The sequence below is a fragment of the Equus przewalskii genome, chromosome 26 (assembly GCF_037783145.1).
Source record: "Equus przewalskii isolate Varuska chromosome 26, EquPr2, whole genome shotgun sequence".
NCBI lineage: Eukaryota > Metazoa > Chordata > Mammalia > Perissodactyla > Equidae > Equus > Equus przewalskii.
The window spans coordinates 27,334,130-27,356,094 of record NC_091856.1 but is presented as its reverse complement, the minus strand read 5'-3'; the positions used below and the strand labels follow the sequence as shown (position 1 = coordinate 27,356,094).

Genomic DNA, 21,965 nt, shown 5'->3' with positions numbered 1-21,965 from the left:
AAACACACACATTTATCAGCCATCACTGTGTTTCTGGCCTGGTGTAAGGTGATCACATCTGTCACCTCATATAACCATAACAACCCTAGGAAATTCCCAGAGGAGGAAATTAAGGCTCAGACAGGCTTGCTGACTTCAAATGCAATTAAATTTTGCAGGCCTACTACGTGTTAAGTTTATTCTTATATGTCCCTCTCATTTCAGCCTCACAACCCTCTTTATCTCATTGCAGATGAGGAATCACAGCCTCAGAATGGGCAGGTGACCTGCCCAAGGTCACATGTTGAGCCCAAAGCCTTCGTATCTGTCTTGAACCTGCATGTGTCAGTCTCCACCTCTGTCGGGCTCTCTCCCCACCGCATCCAGCTGCATCCCCTTCTGGAGGAGGGCGAGCTTTGCTGATATGATCTCTCTGGCCCTTTCCTGCTCTGATATCCTCCGTATTTAAATCAGCACATGAATATTTCACAAGCATCCCAGGCGAAAATAACCCCCTGCCTGGTTATGTCAGGCTGCAGCCCCAGTCGCTAGGCCGAGGTGCTCCTGCTATTTGCGAGACATGCATTTCTGCGAGGCCTCCCAGCAGCAGCCAAGGAATCGATACCTTTTAAATAAGTAATTAGAGGAGCTGAAGACATGGGCACAGCCAGGAGCCGGCAGGGGAATATAAACTCATAACTCTCCCAGGTTCACTGTGCAAGGCCCAGTTCTGTTTCTTGGTCAAGAGATGTGACCTGGGGACTGGGGTGGGGTGAGAGATGGAGAGGTGCAGGGAAGAATAGGATGAAAACGACAATAATGGCTTTTACTGAGCACTTCCTTTGTGTCAGACTCTGTCTCATTATTGCCCTACCCAACATTCTCCTAAAGACATGGAAGCTCAGAGAGGGGAAGTCAGCTGCCCTGGGTCACACAGCTAGGAAGTGGCAGAGTTGGCAGACCTGTCTGACTTCAGAACAGTTTCTCAGCCTTGGTGCTATAAACATTTTGGGCTGGATAGTTCTTTGTTGCGGGCCATCCTGCGCACTGTAGGATGTTTAGCAGCATCCCTGGCCTGTACCCTCCAGATACCAGTAGCACATCTCCCCGACTTGTGACAATCGAAAATGTCTCCAGACATTGCCAAATGTCCCCTGGGGGTCAAAGTCGCCCCCAGTGGAGAGCCACTGCTTTAGAATCTGTGTTCTCTTTGTAACTCCTTTCCTCTGCTTCTGGTGGCTTTTAGAATAAGGATCAAAATCTTTCTCCCAACCAGGCTCCCTGCTTTGAAGCCAAAGCTGGTTAGGTAAGAACACCAACTTGCCTACTCCTTGGCTGTGTGACCTGGAGCAAGTTCTCCACTTCTCTGTGCCTCAATTTCCCTATCTGTAAGATGGGGGCTCCCAAAAGGTCATCACGAGGTTTAAAGAACTTCGTCTGTGCAAAGCATTTAGAACAGTGCCTAGCGCATAAGTGTGAGCACTGTTACAATCCAAGGGCCTGTATGATGGAGACCCAGCCCAAGACTGCAGCCTACTGGTACTGTTCTCCCCATAAGAAAGGGAAGAGGGATCTCACGGGAGCCTGGAAAGAAATTGTCTTTGACAACTTCTACTGTTCCTTTCTTCTCTGCTGCCTCCCCCTCCCGCCAGCCACGCAGGAGTTGGGGAAAACAGTAACAAGAATGGCCATTTAGTCCCACAGGATCACAAGGTAATCAGAACAAAAGCTGCCACTTCCTGTCTCCCCACGTGCTGTCTGCGTGGAGAGGGAGGTGGCGGCGCTGCATGCGGATTTACAAAAGCATCCGATTCGAACACAATTCCTTTTATTATCAAGGAAGCTATAAAAATACATATAAACAAACACATTTTATCACTGGAGTTGGTCATCACATTTTTATTGGTCTGTAGCGTGTGTTTTTGTTATACTGACGTCTGTTAGAAACAAGTTCCGGAACGCTGTCCTCATTTGGGTGCTTGGGAGAAACAGTATCCAGAAAGGCATTCCAGGCCTGTTCTTACAGAAACAGCGCCCAGTGCAGGAGCGTGCGTTTATGCGTGAGTGCGCGTGTGTGTACAGCTAAAATGTTCCTTTCCCCCAGAAGGAAGGGTCTCTCGGAGCTTCCCATGTCACATAGCCAAAGAATCTGAGGACTAGGACAGGGCAATGCTGTGTCCAGGCTCGTAGACCGACTTGGTTCAGCACCCATTTTCCGATGCCGTTAGTGAGCCCCAGCTGCTGTAACACGCCCCCAGTCTCAGTGACACAGTGGAGTTTCCTTCTTGTTCACGTGGCGGGTGTTCCTGGCTGGTGGCTGGACCTTCCACATGGTGATTCAGGGATCCAGCCTCCCTCCTTCTCGTGGCTGCACCCTCCCCTAGGGCCTCAGAATCATCTGCTTTCAGCTGGATGAGAGAAGAATTCGGAGGATTGCAGGTTTTTAAGGATCTTTATGGAGGTTTTTATGGGCCAGGCCTGGAAGTGACCCATGGCACTTCTGTCTATGTTCCATCAGCCAGCTGTAAGTCACATTCCACACCTAACTGCGAGGGAGGTTGGGAAATGTGGCCTGACTCTGTGCCCACGAGGAAGAGGAGACAGGTTGGCGAGTAGCTGGGCAGGTCCAGGTGCCAGGCCCTGGGCTGGAAGCTGCACGGGCAGAGACGAGGGGATGGGAGACCTGCCCTCATGAAGCTCGGGGTCTAGTGGGGGAGGAGGGGCAGCAGCAGATACAGGTCGCTGATGTCCCCAGCTTGAGGTTAGACTGAGCCCCTCCCATTGATCACCGGAAGTCCATTCACTTCTCTCTAGGGAGACCTCGCCCTGTGATAAACCCAAGACTCTTGGGGTCCTTGCTAACTCAGTCCAAAAGGAATCAACAGTCCTTGTTTCTAAAGGGTTGCAGAGAAGAAACTGGAATCCTGGTCCATTTCCCAAAAGGCACTATTCTCTGCGGCAGGCCCAGGGGGATTTCCTTTTCGAGGGAAGAGGGAGCCGCTCTCCCTTGGGTTGCAAGTCACTTCACACCTCCGCAGGCCTGAGCTCTCAACAGCAGCACTGGGGAGACGGCCTAGTGCCACAGTTCACTTGCACACATGTGCATGCACACACACATACACGCGTGCACGCACACACACCCCTCAGAACCAGCCGTAGCAGACATCTGCCATTTCAGTTGACCAGTATCTGTTTGGAGGATCCTAAGAGAGTGAAAGCTCCCCCCTTCTCCCCCAACAGAAGCTGCCTGGGGCGGATCTGCATTCCCAGCAACTAGAATAAGGACACGAAGCCCAAAGTGTGGCCAACTGGACACACCCTGCTGGGACTCTGAATCTCAAGAGTAACAGAGGCACAGGGTCAGACTTTAAATGCCGCCGCGGCAGAATGGCATCTCCTGGTGTGTGAGGGGTCATCTCCGTGGCAGAGGTGCCAGCAGGAGCCACAGTGACCAGCTGGCAGGTGGCAGCCTCCAATGTGCCACCTTGGCTGGGCCTTAACTCTCTGGGTTCCTGTCAAGCCTGTTTCTCCAGTCCCTCCGTGAACCACATGCGTCACCCGATACTTTTCCAAACAACTGCTCTGGGTGAACCGGAGTCAGTGTTTCCTCACTGATGGAAGCGGGGCTGCAGCTGGGGCCCGGGCTCCCTCCCTCCAGGATCTCCTCTGTGGCCAGCCTCACAGGGCCCTCCCAGACACAGGCAGGCCCAACAACTTCCACCCTCAAGGGAAGGGCCGAGGTTCCCAGCTCTTTCCTCCAGGAGATTTCAGAGGAAATCTCTAATTAACCTATCTTTTCACACTCCAACATTCAAAGTCCTCAGGAGGGCTGTGGACAGAACCAGCATAATTGGTTTTCATTGTAATCCTATACATTTTCTTTTACGTGTTTAAAACCATTATTCTGAGAAGAAAGCATTAGTCTTGACTCGATGCCAAAGAGGCCCAGGGGACCAAAAAGGTGAGGATCCCTCTGGACTGTAGCTCTGGGCTGCTGGGGCCAGGATTCCTTCCTCCACCATGTGGGCGCTTTGCCTCGAGAGACCCCTGCTGGTCTGAGGGCCAACCCATCCTTCCCACCCGGTTCCTTCTGGAAAGAGATCCCTATTCTTTTAGGGGCCAGCTCCTCTCTGCACTCTATGCAGATAGGCGGTCCCAGCAGGAGTTGACACGTTGTCAGCTGACCTCACTCTCCAGCTACAGCTCATTGGTTAAGGAGAGGTGGGCTCTGACCCAAGCCAGGCCAACCAGGTCCTTCTCTGCAGTTTTCTTTTTCAAACTGGAACTGGGGGAACCAGTTATACTCTCCCTGGTGGGAACTCCGGAGCTGCAAGCACTCATGTTTTCTACAAAGTAGGGGAAGCCAATTTGAGAAGGAGAGGCAAGCTTAAAAGAGACAGACAGAGAGATAGAGAGAGGAGCAGAAGAGAGAAAAAAGAGGAGAAAGGAGAAGAGGGAGGGGGAGGAGAGGAGAGGAGAGTGGGGAGGGGAGGGAGCGGGCTTCATCCTAGCCCTGGTCCAGCTGTGGCCCTGCCCCCAAAGGCAATGTGGTTATTCATTGCTTCCTGGAGTTCCCCCCTTTTTGCCTCATCTAGTTAGAAATGGAGTTCATCACTGTTGTCTCATCCCCACTGAATCCTCAGGGTCTGCACAGAGCCTGGCACATAGTAGGTGTACCGTCAACATCTGTGAATGAATGAGTGTACAAACACATGCAAAAGAAGAAAGAATGTACAAGGTACAGGGAAAGTGATTAATTCAGCCTGGGGAGATGTCAGGAACTACCTGGGGTGGGAGGTGATATTCGAAGTGGGATTTGAAGGGTGAATAGGAGTTTTCTGGATAACACTTGTGGGGAAAGAGGCTAGAAAAGACAGCAGCGACTAGATTGAAAGAGGCTTAACTATCAGACTAAAACCTAGGACTTTTACAAGCAGTGGCTGACCTGGGCCTAAATCCTAAGTGTTCCTGATGACGCCAGAGCTCCATCCAGGGTGTCACCCTTATAAGTGAATGTGTGGGTGCTTAAACTGCTCTCATGTCCCTGAAATTTGGGGACTCCCAAATTTTCACCTCCCATCAGCTCCAGGCCCAATTATCCCGTGGCTGGACCTCCTCCCCCAGGCGACGGCTGTGCTGCAGGCAGACTCAAACACACCCCAAGTCAGGCTCATCCTCTGCCCGCTACCAGCCAGTGGGGAGCAGATTGCTGGCCCCATGGAAGAGAGAAGGAAACAGGTGTGGACAAGGGCAGGACTGAGCGCAACCGTGGGTCCTCCTGACTGGGTCGCACGGCTTGATTAGGACTTAGGAGGGGGGCAGTGTTTCTCCTCTCTGACCCCTGGGCCTCCTGGGGCCAGGGAGTAAATGTTGACCAGATTGATTTCTCCCACGCTTAGAAGTCAGCGGTCAGCTGCTGACCACACCGTCAATTATTCAGGCTCCCTGGGATTCCACCAAGAGCGACGGTTTAACTAAAACATGCTCTGTTGTCCTCACACCCCCAACTTTCCCTCAGAGGCCTGGGCAGGGATGGCCAGCCAGGCCAGGGCACCTCCCCGGGGAGCTGGGCAGGTGTCTGCCCAGTCCCCAATCCCACTTCCCACCCATACGTCCGGCCAGGCCTCGGAGCTCCCTTGTCCTCAGGTCTCTTGGAGGAATCCTGAGCAGAGAGGGCTGAGGGCTCAAGGGCAGAACTGGACCAGTGGCCGGACGTTTCACTTGGGTTCCACGGGACACAGAATGTTCTTGTGACCAGAGACACACACTCTGGGAGGCCGGAAGCCACCAGTCCCAGAAGGTGCACGCTGGTCCACAGGAGACTATCATTGGGAGGGAGGACTGTCCACAGGGAGAGACCCGAGCGGCCAAGGAGAAACAACCAACAGTTTAGGCGAGCTTTAAAATTTGCGAAACTCTCAATGACACACATCGTCTTGTGGCCTCAAGTCTTTTTTTGGAGCCAGGTGAGACATAATTAAAAATGAGTTCACTCAACAGTCGTTTATCAAGCAGGCCAGGCCCTTTGCTAGGTGCTACCAGATGAGGTAAGAGTATCGATTCGGCCCTCAAGTAACGGTAGTACTGAACACTAATAAAAAGGAGATTTACAATGGCTCAGGGATGGTATTAAACCATCCTGAAGCACCGCTCAATGTGCTTCAGAGCACACCACCCTCACAGGACTCAGTGAGGCAGCTGTTCATTCTGTCTCCATTTTACCGGCGGGGAAAAATTTTACAGATGAAGCACAGAGAGGTACAAACACGTGTCCAAGCTCACACAGCCTGTGAAAATGATGGAGCCGGAATTTGAACCCAGATGCCTGACTTCCAGCCCCTGCTCTCAGCCTCTCTGTTCAAAGTCATACGAGAGGGGTCAGTCGAGGTTAGGTAGATGATCACATAATTAATGATCTAAGGACAGAGCTGTGGAGGAGAGATCAGAACTAATCTATCCAGGTTGACCAGTCAGAGAAGCCTTTCTAGAAGTGTCTTTTGAGCTGGGAGCTTCCTGAAGGGGAGTTTGCTGGGGGTGGAATCTAGGGAAAGAGGAACACTCCCAGCAGGGAGCATTGTCAGTGTGGAGACCCTGCAGCTCCAGCGCCCTGGCCTGTACGCCCTCTGGGAGGGTGCCTGCCACTGGCTGCACCTCAGCCGCCCCTTAGCTGTGCCCACTTCCTCTTTGTCGGCTGTATTTTTAGATCTCTTACTTTCCGATGACATGGGTCTGCTAGCGGGATCTGGGCCTTCCTCGTCGGTTTTTTATAGTCTCCCACAGCGGGTGTCTCGATCACAGCCCCTCCCTCGGAGACGGGAGCTGCAGGGCTGACTGGAAGCCTGGCTTCTTCTCTGATGCTGGTATTGACTGTTCCACTTGGGCCCCAGGGGCCCACACTCCAATGCCAGTCGACACCAGTCTCCCCACCTCTCACCCTTCCGTCTGCTTTCTCTCCTTCTTCCCGCCAGTTCAATTCCACTCCACTCCAAGATCCCTATCTGTGCCAGACGCTGGGCTGTGCGCTGGCAAGACAGCCCGAAAAATGACACAAGCGCCTGTGGCATCGTACGTGCTAGAGTCAGGGTGAGCGTAGATGACTCATAGCGCAAACTGGGATGTGTGTGAAAGTGAAAGGGGTGCTATTAATAATTATGCTGGGACCACAGTGTAAACTCCAGGCAAATAAGATGCAAGGCCACCCCAGTTAAACAGAAGGATGGAAAAGGGAGGAGAGACTTGACAACTACAGGACAGGGAGAAAGGAGTCTCATGAGGGGTACTGGCATGTGCAGGGATGTGGCAAGTTTGGAGGCAAGCAGAAAGTTTATGGTGGAAATAACCCGGTATATGGGCCGTGCAGAAGGGGTAGAAGGAGAGTCCAGAGTGGACTCCAGCTGGGAAAAGATGGACAGTTTGGTACAACTAGAACAGGATGGCAAAAACATTGCAGCTCTGCCACTCCTGGGCCCATGGCAGGCATCACTAGTTGATTCCAGCACTCTCCTTCCCAGTGATTCAACCTCACAGCCCTCAACACTGTGCTGGGGGCCAGTCATGACCAATTGTCAGCTGCAAAGTAGATGAAATCTATTTGCCATGGGGGTCTAAGCAGTGGGTGCAAGTGCTAGAGATGAGGCTGGGGTTCAAACTGAGAGGCCTAGAATGCGGGAAAAAGGAGCTGGAATATTCTTCAGGTACTAGGGAGCCATCAGAGGATGTTGGGGGAGGGATATAACTAAGACTAAAGTTTTGGGAGTTTTAGAAAGGTTGCTCCATTGGTGGAAGGAACTGGGGCAGGGAAACCAGTGAGGGGAGTGCCGATGTCCAGGGAGAGAGGATGGGGCCCCACAGGACTGGGAGCAGAGAAGTGGGTCTGACAACTAAGGAGACGTCGTGGGGCAGGGAAAAGATGAGGGAGACGGCTGGGATGACTCCTGGACTTCTGGGTTCCTGCGAAGACGCAGTTGGTCAGGGAGGGGTAACAGCACGGGGGGAGGTCTTGATAGGAATCTTTGTCCAGAGGTCACTGCACAGCGCAGTATTACCACAGAGAGGGCCGCCGGCAGACTCCATGCCCCTAAGGGGGAGAGAGGATTTGACCACCAGAGCATCAGAGCCTGGAGAAATTCGCCATTCAAGGGGATGAACAGTTAAAAATGTCTTCCCCATCACTCGGGACCCTGCAGAGGAGAGGAAGGGACTGTGATGGCTCCCGCTACAAAGCTGAGAAATGGGAGCCCGAGAGAACTGATTGTAAAGTTTGGGGGTGACTGCAAGAGGGGAGACTGACACGTCATTCCCTGGTTGGATGTCTGCTTAGCCATGGGCTGCCCCCTGCCCCAGGGCCATATGAGAGGGACATGGTGGCACAGTGCAGGGTGAGGCCCTCTGGGTTCTGCTTCCCTGGAGGCATGGAGGTTGAGCAAAGCAGAGGCTGTGTGGGCCGAAGGGGCTGGAGGCTGCAGGCTTGCTGCCTCCCTCTCAGCCTGGGGCCCGAGCCTCAGCACTGGAGGGATGTGGCAGAGGTACCAGCTGAGGGGTATCTGGAAGGTGTAGCTTTGTCTGGGGACAGTGGGGACGGGAACCACCAGTGTCTGGGGGAGGGGCAGGAATGGAGTCTGTGGTCAGTGGGTCCTTCAGGGGTCTCTACCTTCTACCACCAGAACTACAGGCTTGAGCTAAGTCCACCTCAGCCGTGCCTCACAAAAGAGGAACCACAGCCAGGCCAGAGGTCACTAGAGGGACAGCCATTTTCCTCCTTCTGCCCCAACCCCAACCCCAGGGTGAGCCCAGAGAAGGGGGGTGTGTGTGTGCATGTGTGACAGAGAGACCACCTTGCCCTCCACAGTGCTCCCCAAGGCGCACATACACACTCATACACACACACGCACTCTTACACACACACTTGGAGCCCCTAGAGCTCCCACTTAGCTTACCTCGTGGAGGAAGAAAAAAGTTTGGAGTCAAATCTGAGCCTGAGTTTTAAAACCACCAAGTCTTACCCAGAACGAGACTCCTTTTATAAACAAAAGCATCTGAACATTAGAAACTGGACGAAGGTCCCCTGAAAGGTGCCTAACTCCCCACTGGGAGGGGGGTGCACAGAGCTCAGTTGTAGCCGTTATTAGAAAAATAAAACTGCGTCATAATTATAACCCGGTGAGCTGAAAGTCCTTCCTAAGCAGTTTAGAAAGGGAACACAAAAAGGGGATCGGATGTGAAGGGGGGAAGATGTTTAGAAATAAAGACAGAACGAGGCTCTGCTGAATGTATTAGGCAGAGGGACCCAGGAAGGTCTGACACCTGTCTCTCCACTCGCCCCTCCCCCCGAGATCTGGGGAAGCCATATCGAACACCGAACACTGGGTCGCTGAGTTGTTGGTTGGGCTTCTGCCCTCTACTAATGTCGAGCCCTCCCTGGGACGTCTTAAGGCCCAAGGAGGCCTCTCCCCCCCAAGGCCCTACCTACATCCCCGGATCCCGTCACATTAAGTGGGACAAGTGGGACAGGCCTGATGCAGCCAGGTCTTGCGAACGACCTTCCAGAGGGGAAAGAGCCCGCAGAAGCAAGCCTCTGGCCCTCGCTTAGCCTGCCACTTCTGCAGCATGGGTGGAAGAGGGTGGATGGTAGCAGAGGGGGAGCGCGGATTCGATGGAAAAGGAAGAGGAGAGAGCATCTGCAGAGACACAGAGACTCACTCAGCAAGTGTGGGATCACATTCTGCCCGGCGCCCACCCACTGGTCTGACCCCACCCCTGAGGTCTAGCTCTCTTCTTGGTGGGGGGAAGACAAGCAGTGGGGTAAAGACAGGAGACCAGCCTCCCCTAGCTCCTCGTGCCTCGGGCTGCAGAGAGGAGCAGAGCTGGGGGCCTCTGAATCTGAGGGGTCTGTGGCCATCCCGAGGGTGATGGCTACAAGGTCGGGGTGGCAATCTGGAAGTCATCAGGCGGAGGGGCTGCTGCAACCCTTGGAGTGAAAGCAGAGAGGATGAGAAGAGGCAGCAAGGAGAAGGGAGGCTTGGAGAAGCCAGCATTTAGAAGAGCGAGGAAAAGCTGCAGGAACTTGCCTAAGAGCCTGCAGCTGCCGGGTCCTGGCCATCCCCTGGGCCACGCCCCACTCTGGCAGCTGACAAGATGCATCCCTCAGCTGCTCTGGGAAACCTAATGGCCTGAGTCTGCCCAGGTGGGCAGCGGGACAAATTTACCTCCCTGCTTCCTGCCATCCCCCTCCTCCAGCTTTGGCTACTGTTCAGGGCCGCCTCTGAGGCAGCCCCCTCACCCCCGCGCCCAGGCCAGCACTGCCATCCCACCCAGGCCCAGCATTCCAGACTTTCTCCTCATCAGAGTTTACCAGCCTGGTCTCATTACCTCTCCGGAGTCCCTCGCCAAGTTCTGCCTGGCTCCCTGCCCTCTCTTCTCCTCTCCTTATAGCAGGAGCCAGTTGAGGCCTGTCTGCAGACATAGCCACAGGCCAGGTCCTTGGACCCTTCCCACCTCAGGCAGCAATGCCAGCCCACTGTCCCTTAGAAGTTCGTGTGCATCTGTCCTCACACCTAGTTCTGGCAGCAGGGTTTATGCTCTGGGTCAGAGACTGGGCCCCAAGGACTCTGAGCCCCTCCCCAGTCTCTCTCTCATATATGTCATCAGCCCACCCCATGCCAAACACAAACTGGAGTCTTAATCTTTGAACCCCAGCCCAAGGTTAGAGCAGCAGGGGATGCAGAGGGGGAACTGATATTTATTTTCAGGGCATGGGGGCTTTCTAAGCCTCAGTTAGCTATCCGTATGTAACCCATTTGTCAGTGGGGGGCCTCCCATCCCTTACGATTTCAAACATATCCGTTCAAATCCATATTCCACACCCTGTGGAAATACAAAGATACCCCCAAAACTTTGGATGGTTCTGCAATGGTTTGCATTTTCACACTCTCCTCTGCATCAGAGCTGTGCCTTCTGCTAAATTCATTTAGTGTCTGTGTTGGGCCACTGACCCAGGCCTGCTGTTTTGTTTTTACATAGCTCTGGCTGAGATGTGGAATGCAGCCAGCACCTTCTGCTGTTTCCACCAGAAACCCACCACAGAGGTATTTGTGTGCAGGACAGGCAGAGGGAGATTTAGGGAAGTCACAGGGGTGGTTTCAAGTGCGACAATGAAAACAACTTCGAATGGACATTGGACAATCCTGTTCTTAAAAGTTCTTCGGTCAGCCCACCCTTGTGAAGTTTTCTTGGGGCCCTTACCTCCCGCAGTTCTCCAGCCTCGTCCTGGCTCTTTTCTTCATCTGCCTTTTTACATCTCTCTTCCTTAAGAGGCAAAATGGTGCAGTAGTTCAATTCAAGAGTCCTTCTTCCAGATGGCCTAGCTCTGGGAGAAGTATCAGCTGTGTGATCACAGGAGAGTTACCTAACCTCTCTGAACCTCAATTTCATCTGTAAATGAGGATGATAAAAGTCAAAATAGGATTGGTGGTGAGGATTTCATAAAGCAATCTGTGGGAAGCAGTCAGCAGAGTGTTAATAATGTTAGCTATCATTATTATATTATTATTTACCCCTCCAAATTCTTCTTACTCCCCTGGGCAGAACAAGTCAACCTCCTCAGCCCCTATCCCAAATCCTACCCATCTTTGCATATTCAAGCCCAGGAAGGGCTGGGGCACAGAAAGGAGCGTTCTTGGAACAAGATGGACCCTCCTTTGAAGGCAGTCAGCTGAGGTTGTGAAGGGGCTCCATCAGATGTGAACCGGCCTAACAGGGACCTCACACTGGGAGATACTAAACTAATCTTCTGCCCTTCCTTCCTCTTTCTCTCCACCTCCCCACCCCCATCCCCACTGGGCTGAAAGTAAACAGCTGTGACTGGCAGGGGCAGATCCGAGGCCTCCTGGCAGTCAGCCCCCAAATTTACCGAACTATTGGCAAAGAGATGGTGTCTTCCAGGAGTTTCTACACAGCCTGGAGTTGCTGGGCCATCTTTTCCACCTCATGGGAAAGCCTACCTAAGAATGAAGCCAATACAAAGGAAAGGACAGCTTCTTGGTGACGTCATTCAAAGTCCTAAATCCCACCTACCTGGATTCAGTCCTTGAGTTTTCCAATGATGTAAGCCCAGAAATCCCCCTTTTCTTGTTTAAGCTAATTTGATTTGAGCTTCTGTCACATAGAATTGATTGAATGTTGACTAATAGAGAATTTTAACCCAAAAAATGGGGTATATTATATAACAAGGGGAAATGTCATGGAATCCACTGCAGGAAGTATAACTAGAAATCACAGGAATGGAAAGGCTGCCTCTGATTTGTCAATCTCTCTCTCTCTTTCTGAGCCCATACAACCTCTCATTTCTGCTTTTTCTCGGCATAGCTGCTTTTTTTTTAACCCTCTGTAGACCGGTGTTTCTTCTGACTCATTGGCTGATCTAGAAAAGATCTCAGGGCTGATTATCATCGGCCCAGGCTGGGTCACGTGACCACCCTGAACTATTCATTGTGATTGGTCAAACGGTGGGCCGTTATGTACCTCTGGATCTGAGGATTAGGGTTAGGCCCGCCTAAACCAAACAGACTAAAAGAGGGTGAAGAGTGGTTTAAAAAAAAATCAGAGTGCTCTTTTCAGAACACTGGGGAATGAATGCCAAATACTGCTGCCCACCCCCCACAAAAGGTCTAACGTGGAGTTAAGCGAATTTCTGTTTTACAAACCAACCAAGCCCTCAGTAAGCTCAGGGCCAGTCCCTAGTCCCAGAGGAGCAACTCTAGTGGAAACTTTCACCTGTGACAACAGCTTCTGGAGAGCTGGCTTTGCTTGGACTTTCTTTAATCTCTTTTCAAATCACACCACATGCCAGAGGGGAACTGGTTCTGACTCTGGCCCCAGTATGAAGCCCTCCCATGGCATCCCATGGCATCCTTTGAGTTATAAATGCCCCATTACACATGGAATCATTATGGGGAGGTGGGGGAGTTCCAAGGAGAGCAGCCAGGGAGTCAGGGAGGGATTGTGGAAGAGGTCGCCTCTGAGTAGGGCCTTTAAGGATGGGTAAGAAGAACTTCTGCAGGCTCTAATCAAGAAGACAAATAGGGGCCAGCCCTGCGGCATAGTGGCTAAGTTCGCATGCTCTGCTTCAGTGGCCTGGGGTTCGCAGGTTTGGATCCCGGGCAAGGACCTACACATGGCCCATCAAGCCACGCTGTGGCAGGCATCTCACATATAAAATGGAGGAAGATTGGCACGGATGTTAGCTCAGGAACAATCTTCCTCAAAAAGAAAAAGACAAATAGTCACAAGTGTTGGCTAGGATGTGGAGAACTTGGAGCTTTCATGAACTGCTGGTGGGAATATAAAATGGTGCAGGCACTTTGGAAAAGTCTGGCAGGTCCTCAGAAAGTTGAACATAGAGCTACTATATGACCCAGCAATTCCACTCCTAGCTATATACCCAAGAGAAATGAAAACATATGTCCACAGAAAAATTTGTACGTAAATTTTCACAGCAGCACTATTCATAATTGCCAAAAGGTAGAAACAACCCAAATGGCCACCAACTGATGAGTGGATTAATAAAATGTGGTGTACCCTCACTACGGGAACAGCTTTCCAGGAGGGGTTTCAGCAATGGGGCCAAGGGTAACAACAGGTGACTCTGTCCCGTGTGTTCACGGTGACTGTACCTGCTGTGGGTTTTTGCCTCTGCCCCTCAGATTCTGTCTGTGTCGCATTGTGGCTCAGACACCACACTCCTCCTTTTCCCAAAAGCATCAGAGGGCCAGATCCCAGCAGGCTGTCTTGTGAAAAGATCAGAGACAGGCAGATCTGGGTATAGACATACAACAGAATCCATCATGGACACTAATCCATGGACATCCATCATGGTCCACCAATCCATGGACATCCACCACAAAAGGGAATAAAGTACTGATATGTTCTACAACAGGGATGAACCTTAAAAATCTTAAGTGAAAGAAGCCAGACACAAAAGGCCATATTTTGTATGATTCCACTTATATGAAATGTCCAGAATAGGCAAATATATAGAGACAGAATGTAGCTTAGAAGTTGCCCATAGCAGGGGAGTTCAAGGGAAAATAGGATTGCTGCTAATGGGGATTTTTGGGGAGGATGTTGAAGATTGATTGTAGTGATGGTTGCATCATCGTGAATGCACTAAAAAACATTCGACCGTTATATTTTAAATGAATGAATTGTATGGTATGTGAATTATATCTCAGTAAAGCTATTACCAAAAAAGAAAAGAAAAAATATATATGAGGAGGTAGGAGAGGAGAGGCAGGGGCTGCATGTCAGCCTGGGATCTCTGGGATGTGAGGGCCAACTGTCCGAAAAGCTGGCCCCCTCCCCACCCCGCACACCTCGGATTCCAAAACAAGTGAAGGGAATTTGGGGCCTGAGAGTCCAGCCTTGGGGCGTAAAGGAAAATACTCAAATTAAAAATGGGAGAGAAGAGAGGCTATCTCTGCGGCCCAAGGTGGGCAGAAGCTCCACAAGGACGCGGATAGTCCCGGAGGCTGGACTCCAGCCTGGGGCACGGGCTCAAGCGTTGGGAGAGATCTGGCGGCACAGCCCTCTGACGCCTGCCAGCTCCCTCCGTGTGAGGACCTGTAGTTGGCACCATCGTGGTGTCTGCTTGGCTCCGGAGGACTCCTCTGCATCATTGACCACTCTCTGTCTACAGAGGTGGGCTCCCAGCAGCCATGTCTGTACAACGTCGCCCTTGGCTGTAGCTGAGTGTCCAGGTATGGACCTCTGGCCCCAGCTGGGTCAGTCATGGTCCCTTCTGTGGAATTTGGGATCTCGACAGAGGAAGAGGCCTTCTCTCCAAAGCACTGGGATGTGGGAACTGCGGGACTGTAGACAGCCACGCTCCCCTCCCCTCAACTCCCTGTGGGCAGGGCTGGAACGAAGACGAAGCGGGTTCCCCAGCCCGTCGGAATGTTCCCAGTTCCCAGTGGAAGTACCTCTAAAGTGAAAGCACCTGGGAACCCTTTGGGAGCCTAGAGGAGATGTGTGTGCCTCGTGGGGAGAGCCCTGAGCCACCAGAGCAGCAGCGAGCAGGGAGGAGGGAAGCAGGGAAGGAGGACTCTAGATGAAGCCGCGCTAATGGGGGGAGGCGGAGCGAGCAGCCTCCCTGGAGAGGGTTTGGGATTCAAAGACTGCGACCATTGATAACCACTGCCTTTGGCCAACATGTTCCAGGGAAGCAAAACTTCCACAAATAGTGACGTAATGGCCTTGTTAATGTTATCAATAATTAATATTTTGTGCCAGCACAGCCCATTATACTTTTCAAAGCACATCCACCTCCACAATCTCATTTGCCCCTTCTCCATCTTTGTTGGGGGAAGACATATTAGGCTGAGAGCAGCCATGTCCAGAACCCCTTCTAGAATAAAGCTACTGTGTGACCCACCCCTTGCACAATGGGTTAGGGTGTGCATCTGACACAAAGGCAGGTACCCCACAGGTGGGTCAGCGGCCTCAGAGGCAGCACGGCACGAGAGCAGTTACGGTACGGATAACAGTGACCCACTAAGCCAACCCGGCCTCTCTCTCGGGGTTTGAGAGTGAGCCTCCGGAGGGAGGCAGGGCTCTGTTTTTGCAAGGGCAGATGCCAAGAGACACAGAGGGAAGGCAGTAAGCAGAAGCCAAGAATAAATAAGTGGCAGCAGCAGCCAGGAGGTGGGACGAAGATAAGAGAGAGACGTTAGTGGGAGAGGAAGTAGCAGGATGGCTGAGACAGAGGAGCCAACAGAGGGGTCCCAGAGCAGAGAACAGCTCTGGCAGATGGCACCCCACAGCCTGGACCCTAGAACAGCCCTGGACCCTAGAACAGCCCTGGACCCTAGGGTGTTCCTGGCCCTGAACACCATTCCCCTCTCCCCAGAACGTAGTCAGGGGGCTCAGAGTCCTGTCTTGCTAATTGTCACAGGTATCCTCAATAGGAGTCCTCAATGGGAGCCACCTGAGTCGTCCCTATTCCTTAATGCAGCCACATACCCTGCATTGAGCCCCTGGCCCAGCAGGAGGAGGCTATTCCTGGCCAAGGTCAGCACATCTCCACAGGCTCCTTCCTCTTCTCTGCCCCTGAACTCTCCTCCCCAGAGGGGTTCCTGTCAGGGGCAGACTACAGGAAGGACCCTGCTGTAACGTGATACCAGTAGGAATGTCACCTGTCTTCAGCCTGGACAGTTCAGGAATATGTCTCAGGAGAGGTGACCAATGCCTCGGTTAGTAGCTGACCAATTAAGTCAAGGCACGATGAAGGCACCCTTCCTTCGTCCTTCCTTCCCTTTCTCCCTCCCATTTTCCTCCCTCCTTCCTGTTCTCCCTCATTTTTTCCCTCCCTCCCTTCCTTCCTTTGTTTCCTCAAGAAAACTTGACTCTCAAATGGTCACTTGCTGACTTAAGCACCCAGCAGAGTCTGGCTGGTGTCTTTGTCCCAATTCTAAATTCAATCTGATTGGCCCAGTTTGGGTCAGGTGACCACCTCTGGTCCAATCAGCTAGGGCCAAGGGAACAGGGTGGTGTAGTATTAATATGGCCGCTGCAGCTCAACTGTGGTGCTGCCGCTTCTGTGATGCAGACTAAGACCTAAAATGTGTGCGCTAAACAGAAAGAAATAAAATCAGGGGACAGGAATTCACCATTTTAAAATTGACATATGTTGAGGGCTCTAGAAACAGTACGTACGTTCTATTTATTTCAATCCTCACAGCAACTCTGTGAGATAAGCATGAATTACCTTATTTTGCAGGTGAGGGGAATTAGACTCGGGAAGGTAAGGCACTTGCCCAAGACATTGTATCTAGTAAGGGGTGCAGCTGGATGAGAATCCAGCATCACCCAGCTCTGGGAATTACGTTCTTTTCTCTACCACACTGCCTGGCATGAACTTGAAATGGTGTCTGCCCTTGCTTTGCTAAAGGCCCAAGACTCCACCAACTCAGTGTCATCAAAGGGCCTTTGAAGCTTTCTAGCTCATGTTCATCAACACATAGACAAGGAAGTGGAGTCCAGAGAGGGTTAGTGCCTAGCCCCCAGTCACACAGGAATTCAAAGGCAGGAAGGGGACCAGCATGCAGGTCTCCTAAGTCCCAGGCTGGGGCTCTTCCCTGAGCAGCATGCTGCCTTGTGGGTGTCCCGAGAGCCTGTTTCATGGTTCTTTTCCTCCTTGCAAAGCTAAGAGGTGAGGCTACTCCATGTTGCTTCCTGTTCTACCTCTCTGACTCTGCCTCCTCCTCTGATTCCTCCTTCTCCGCTCATCCCCTCATTGTAACAATGGTCCCTCTCATGGGAAGTCCCCTAGCAGCAAGGGTAATGTGGCTCCACAAATGACCCCTTTGCTCTGTACTTGGGACTCTCTCTACAAGTAGACTGCAAACTCCCTGAGGGGCATACTGTATCTTTCTTCTTTGACATTCCCTGCGTTCCTAACATGACCCAAACATCCAGAGAGTGCTCCATAAAGACTAAGTTAAATGTTGGATAAGACAAGATAATTGGGTTATGTGTGCCTATGTTGCCACTGCATCCATCCATACATCCACCCATCTGTCCATCCACCCATTTGTCCATCCATCCATTTGTCCATCCATCCATCCATTCTTCTGTCCATTCATCTGTCCGTCCATTCATCTGTCCCTCCATTCGTCCATCCATTCATCTATCTACCAATCCCCTATCAAGCCTTGGATCCAGGCACACTGGGCCTGGGAGGGGAATTCTAGGGATGTCATGCTAATCCACACCTCCGCGTCTTTATTCCTGCTGTTCCTCTGCCTGGAATCCCTCCCCATCTTCCATCATTTGACACTCACTCATCTCCAACCACAGCCATAGCATGGTCTCCTCCGGAGAGCCTTTCCCAAAGACCAGGCTTGACAAAGAGACCTCTTCTGTGTTCCCAAACACCTTTTACACTTATCACATTTTTGAAAGTAACAACTTTATTGAGATATAATTCATATGCCACAAAATTCACCCCTTTGAAGTGTACAATTCAGTGGTATATTCAGAGCTGTGCAACCATCTCCACTATCTAATTTCAGAATATTTTCATCACTCCATAAAGAAACCCTGTACCCATTGGCAATCCCTCACCATTTTTCCTCAACTCCTCCAGCCCCTGACAATCATTAATCTATTTTTTGTCTCTATAGATTTGCCTATTCTGGAGATTTCATATAAGTGGAATCATATAAATATGTGGCCTTTTGTGACATGCGATTGGCTTCTTTCACTTGGAATACTGTTTTCAAGGTTCATCCATGTTGCAGCATGTCTCGGGACACTTACAATATTTTTCAAAAGGGTATGAGAACCTGGAGCCCCATTTGGTAGTTTTGACCCTTTTTGGTCCTAGGGTGAGCTAAATGAAAAAAAGACCCATACAGTTGCAGAGTCTTAGCATTTCTCTGGTTTAGATCCAAAGCAGTTATCCTAGAAAGATTATTAAAAGCAAAAGACAAAAAACAGAACTTCTCCATTCCAACTGCTCGTAATCCCTCCTTCCCAAAATTCAGCCGCCTCCCCAAATTATGGCAATATCTAATGACAGACAGCATCTGTCAGCGTTCCGTTATATTTTTGTCCTGAACTCAGAGCTGTTTATCCTGAGATGTGTCTTCCTGTTTCAACATCAGAGTTCTTGGCATCTTGAGACACCCCACTCACAAATATGACAGAACCCAGGCGTTATAGACATCTCTCTCTGACACAAATGCTATCCCGGGGTCCTTCCCCCATGTCCATCACCAACAGCAAACGACCAAAATCACTTGCATCCTGGATATCAAGCAAGGGGAGAGAGGAGACAAAGCTCTAAGACACAGGGATTATAGGTTGTCCCTCGGGGAGCTGTTTCCTGAATAAGGTGGTGCAGGAGTTCAGGAGAAAAACAGGTAACATTATTAATTAGAGTAGCTTTGACCTCAGGCCTGGGGAACTCAGCACATTCTCCTTCTACTACGGGCCCCATCAGCTGAAAGGATTTGTTTCCATGTCTGTCACCCTACCCAAACCCTGAGATCCCCGTGACAGACAGAATAATGGTCCCCAAAGACATTGATGTCCTCATCCTGGAACCTGTGAATATGTTAGGTTACATGGCAGAGGGAAATTAAGGTCACAGATGAACTAAATTTGCTAATCAACTGACTAAAATAGAGAGATTAGCCTGGATTATTTGAATGTGCCCAATGTAATCACAAGGATTGTTATAACCGAATGAAGGAGGCCAGAGAGAGAGGTTAGGGTGATACAGTGTGAGAGAGACTCCACTGGCCATTGTTGGCCTTGGAGATGGAGGAAGGGGCCACAAGCAGAGGAATACAGGCAGCCTCTAGAAGTGGGAGAAGCAAAAATGGATTCTCCCCCAGGGCCTCCAGAAAGAATGAGCCCTGCCAACCTCTATTTTAGCCCAGTTAGCCCCACTGGGGGCTTCTGACCTCCAGAACGATAATATAATAAATTTGTGTTAACTTGTTACAGCACCAGTGGGAAATTAATACCGATTTTTGTACCTGGACGTGGAATGTGGGACTGCACCCAATTCATCTCAGAAGCACAGGGAGGCACTATATACCAGTTTAGCATTTAGATTCTGGCTCACATAATCCAGGGTTTATAATCCAGTGTTTGCATGCTGTGTCTCCTTGAGCAAGTGACTTGTGCTCTCGACAGCAATTTCCTCATCAGCAAAATGGAAAGGATAGCAATTCTTCTCTCTTGAGATTGTTGTGAAGGTTAACAAAGAGCATATCTGTAAGTCCTTAGCACAGTGCCAGGCCCATGGTAAGCACCGGCTAAATAAATGTTAGTCAGCATTATCATTGGCACCACACATCATTAACTGTTTGTTGAATTGACCCAAATCAGAGTTAACCTCTCCTTCCCTTGTGGTATCTAAAGGGACAGGGGACTTGGGCCCAAAGTGGGCTGGACTCTGTAGCCCAGAATGTTGGTTCCTAACAGCTGAGGCTCCAGACAGCAGCCACATTCCTCAGGCGGGTGGTCTTACATACTTGTAGATGTTTGTCTAGTTTGAAGCAGGACAACCATCGATGGCACAAAGAGACAAGGATGTCTCAGGGCACAGGAAGGAAGGGACGGAGCTAGGAGAAGGACCTGGGATGTCAGGTGGAAGAAAAGGAGAGGTCTAGTGATTGAGATGGGCAATATGTGAAGGGTGTTTCTCCAGAGAGACAGAACCAATCAGATATATTTATATCTATATACCTATACCATCTGTATCTATAGACTCATTATAAGGAATTGGCTCGTGCAATTATGGAGGCTGAGAAGTCGCAAGATCTGCAGTTGGCAAACTAGAGACCCAGGAGAGCTGATGATATAGTTCCAGTCTGAGTCCAACGGCCTGAGAACCAGGAGAGCTGACGGCGTGAGTTCCAGTCCAAGGGCAGGGAAAACACATTGTTGAACCATCTCATGCAATCAGGAAGGCAAAGTTCTCTCTCCCTCAGTCTTTTTGTTCTACTCAGCTCTTTAATTGACTGAATGTGGGCCACCCTCATTACGGAGAGCAATCTGCTTTACTCAGTCTATTGATTCAAATGTTAATCTCATCTAAAAACACTCTCACAGACACACCCAGAATAATGTTTGACCAAATGTCTAGGCCCCGTGACCGAGTCAAGCTGATGCATAAAATAAACCATCGCAGGCAATAAGCAAGTAAACAATACAGGTATAATATATGTTCAGGGAGAAATAGGAAAGAAAAAAATGAAGCAAGGAACAGAGTGAAAACAATGGGGACAGAATGACAGGCACAGAGTGTCGAAAATAAATATTTGTTGAATGGCTGAATCTTGCACTTGTATAAATGCTACTTTTTTCTTTATGTCCTGAATTACTTTGCCTCATGTTAGGTTTTACTGTAGTGAATGCTGTTGTTGCTGGGAATGGGTATTTTCTTTCTTTTTTTTTTTTAAGAATCAGCAGCTTGAAAGATACCATGTTCACACATTCTTCAGAAATGTCGCATTTGATATGGCCACTGGACACGCTTGACTTCTTCTTTATTTATGATTTCTGGCGCTTTTCCTTTGAGGCCGCTCAGAATAGCTTCTGCTCCTGCTCACTCGCAGAAACAGTGAAATCGAATCTTCTACACTAACCCCGGATCGTAAGCAACTTTGCTTACATAAGCTTCCCTGCCGTCAGTGAGTAACTGGATGGTTAGAGCAGAGCCCTGTACAGATTTCAAATGGAGCTCTCTTCACAGAAACATCCCTGACTTGCGTACTATTCTTCTGGTAAAGTGCATTCCCTTCCAGAAACCTCGTCGCGATCAATAGAAGTTGTGTGCCTGCTACTGAAGGCCAAGTTTGGGCCATTTGCTCTCCACTAACCTTTTTATACCCCTTTAAATGTTTTTGGTCTATCCCTCGGTAATATTCAAATCAATGTTCTGACTTATTTATTCTTTAGAAGTTTCGTTTATCTCCCTCAGCATCATACCACTTCTCTTTGATTGCTTTTGCCGAACTTCTGCACTCTGGGCAAAGCAGTGGGCTCAAGGAAGTATTTGTTGTGCAGGTGCAATGTGTGTCTGTGTGAGTGAATTTGCATGAGTATGTGTGTGTAGCCTAATATAGTCGAAAGACCTCTGACTTTGAAACCAAACATATCTAGGTTAAAGGGATGCTTCTTCCACTTCTAGCTGGTAACTTTGGGCAAGTCACCTTGTGGGGCCTCAGTTTCCACTGAGCAAAAATAGAGGTATAGACCCAAGAGAAACAGAAACATATGTCTGCATAAAATTTGTACATGAATGTTTATAGCAGCATTCTTCATAATAGCAAATGAATCCCAAATGTCCATGAACTAAGGAATGGATAAATAAAACTGGTATATCCATAGAGTGGAATTCATGCAATAGACTATTATTTGGTCATAAAAAGGAATGAAATACTGATACATGCGACGACATGGATGAACCTTGAAAA

General features: G+C 50.2%; 1 long non-coding RNA gene across 1 annotated transcript; it reads right to left on the bottom strand.

The window, feature by feature from the left end:
- Nucleotides 1-1,859: 1,859 nt before the first annotated feature.
- On the bottom strand, nt 1,860-11,756 carry LOC139079678 (uncharacterized). The gene is made up of 3 exons (XR_011533478.1): nt 11,601-11,756; nt 11,221-11,409; nt 1,860-2,387 (listed from the first exon to the last, which is right to left on the bottom strand). It is a non-coding gene; the product is annotated as an uncharacterized lncRNA (long non-coding RNA).
- Between the last annotated feature and the right edge of the window lie 10,209 nt (nt 11,757-21,965).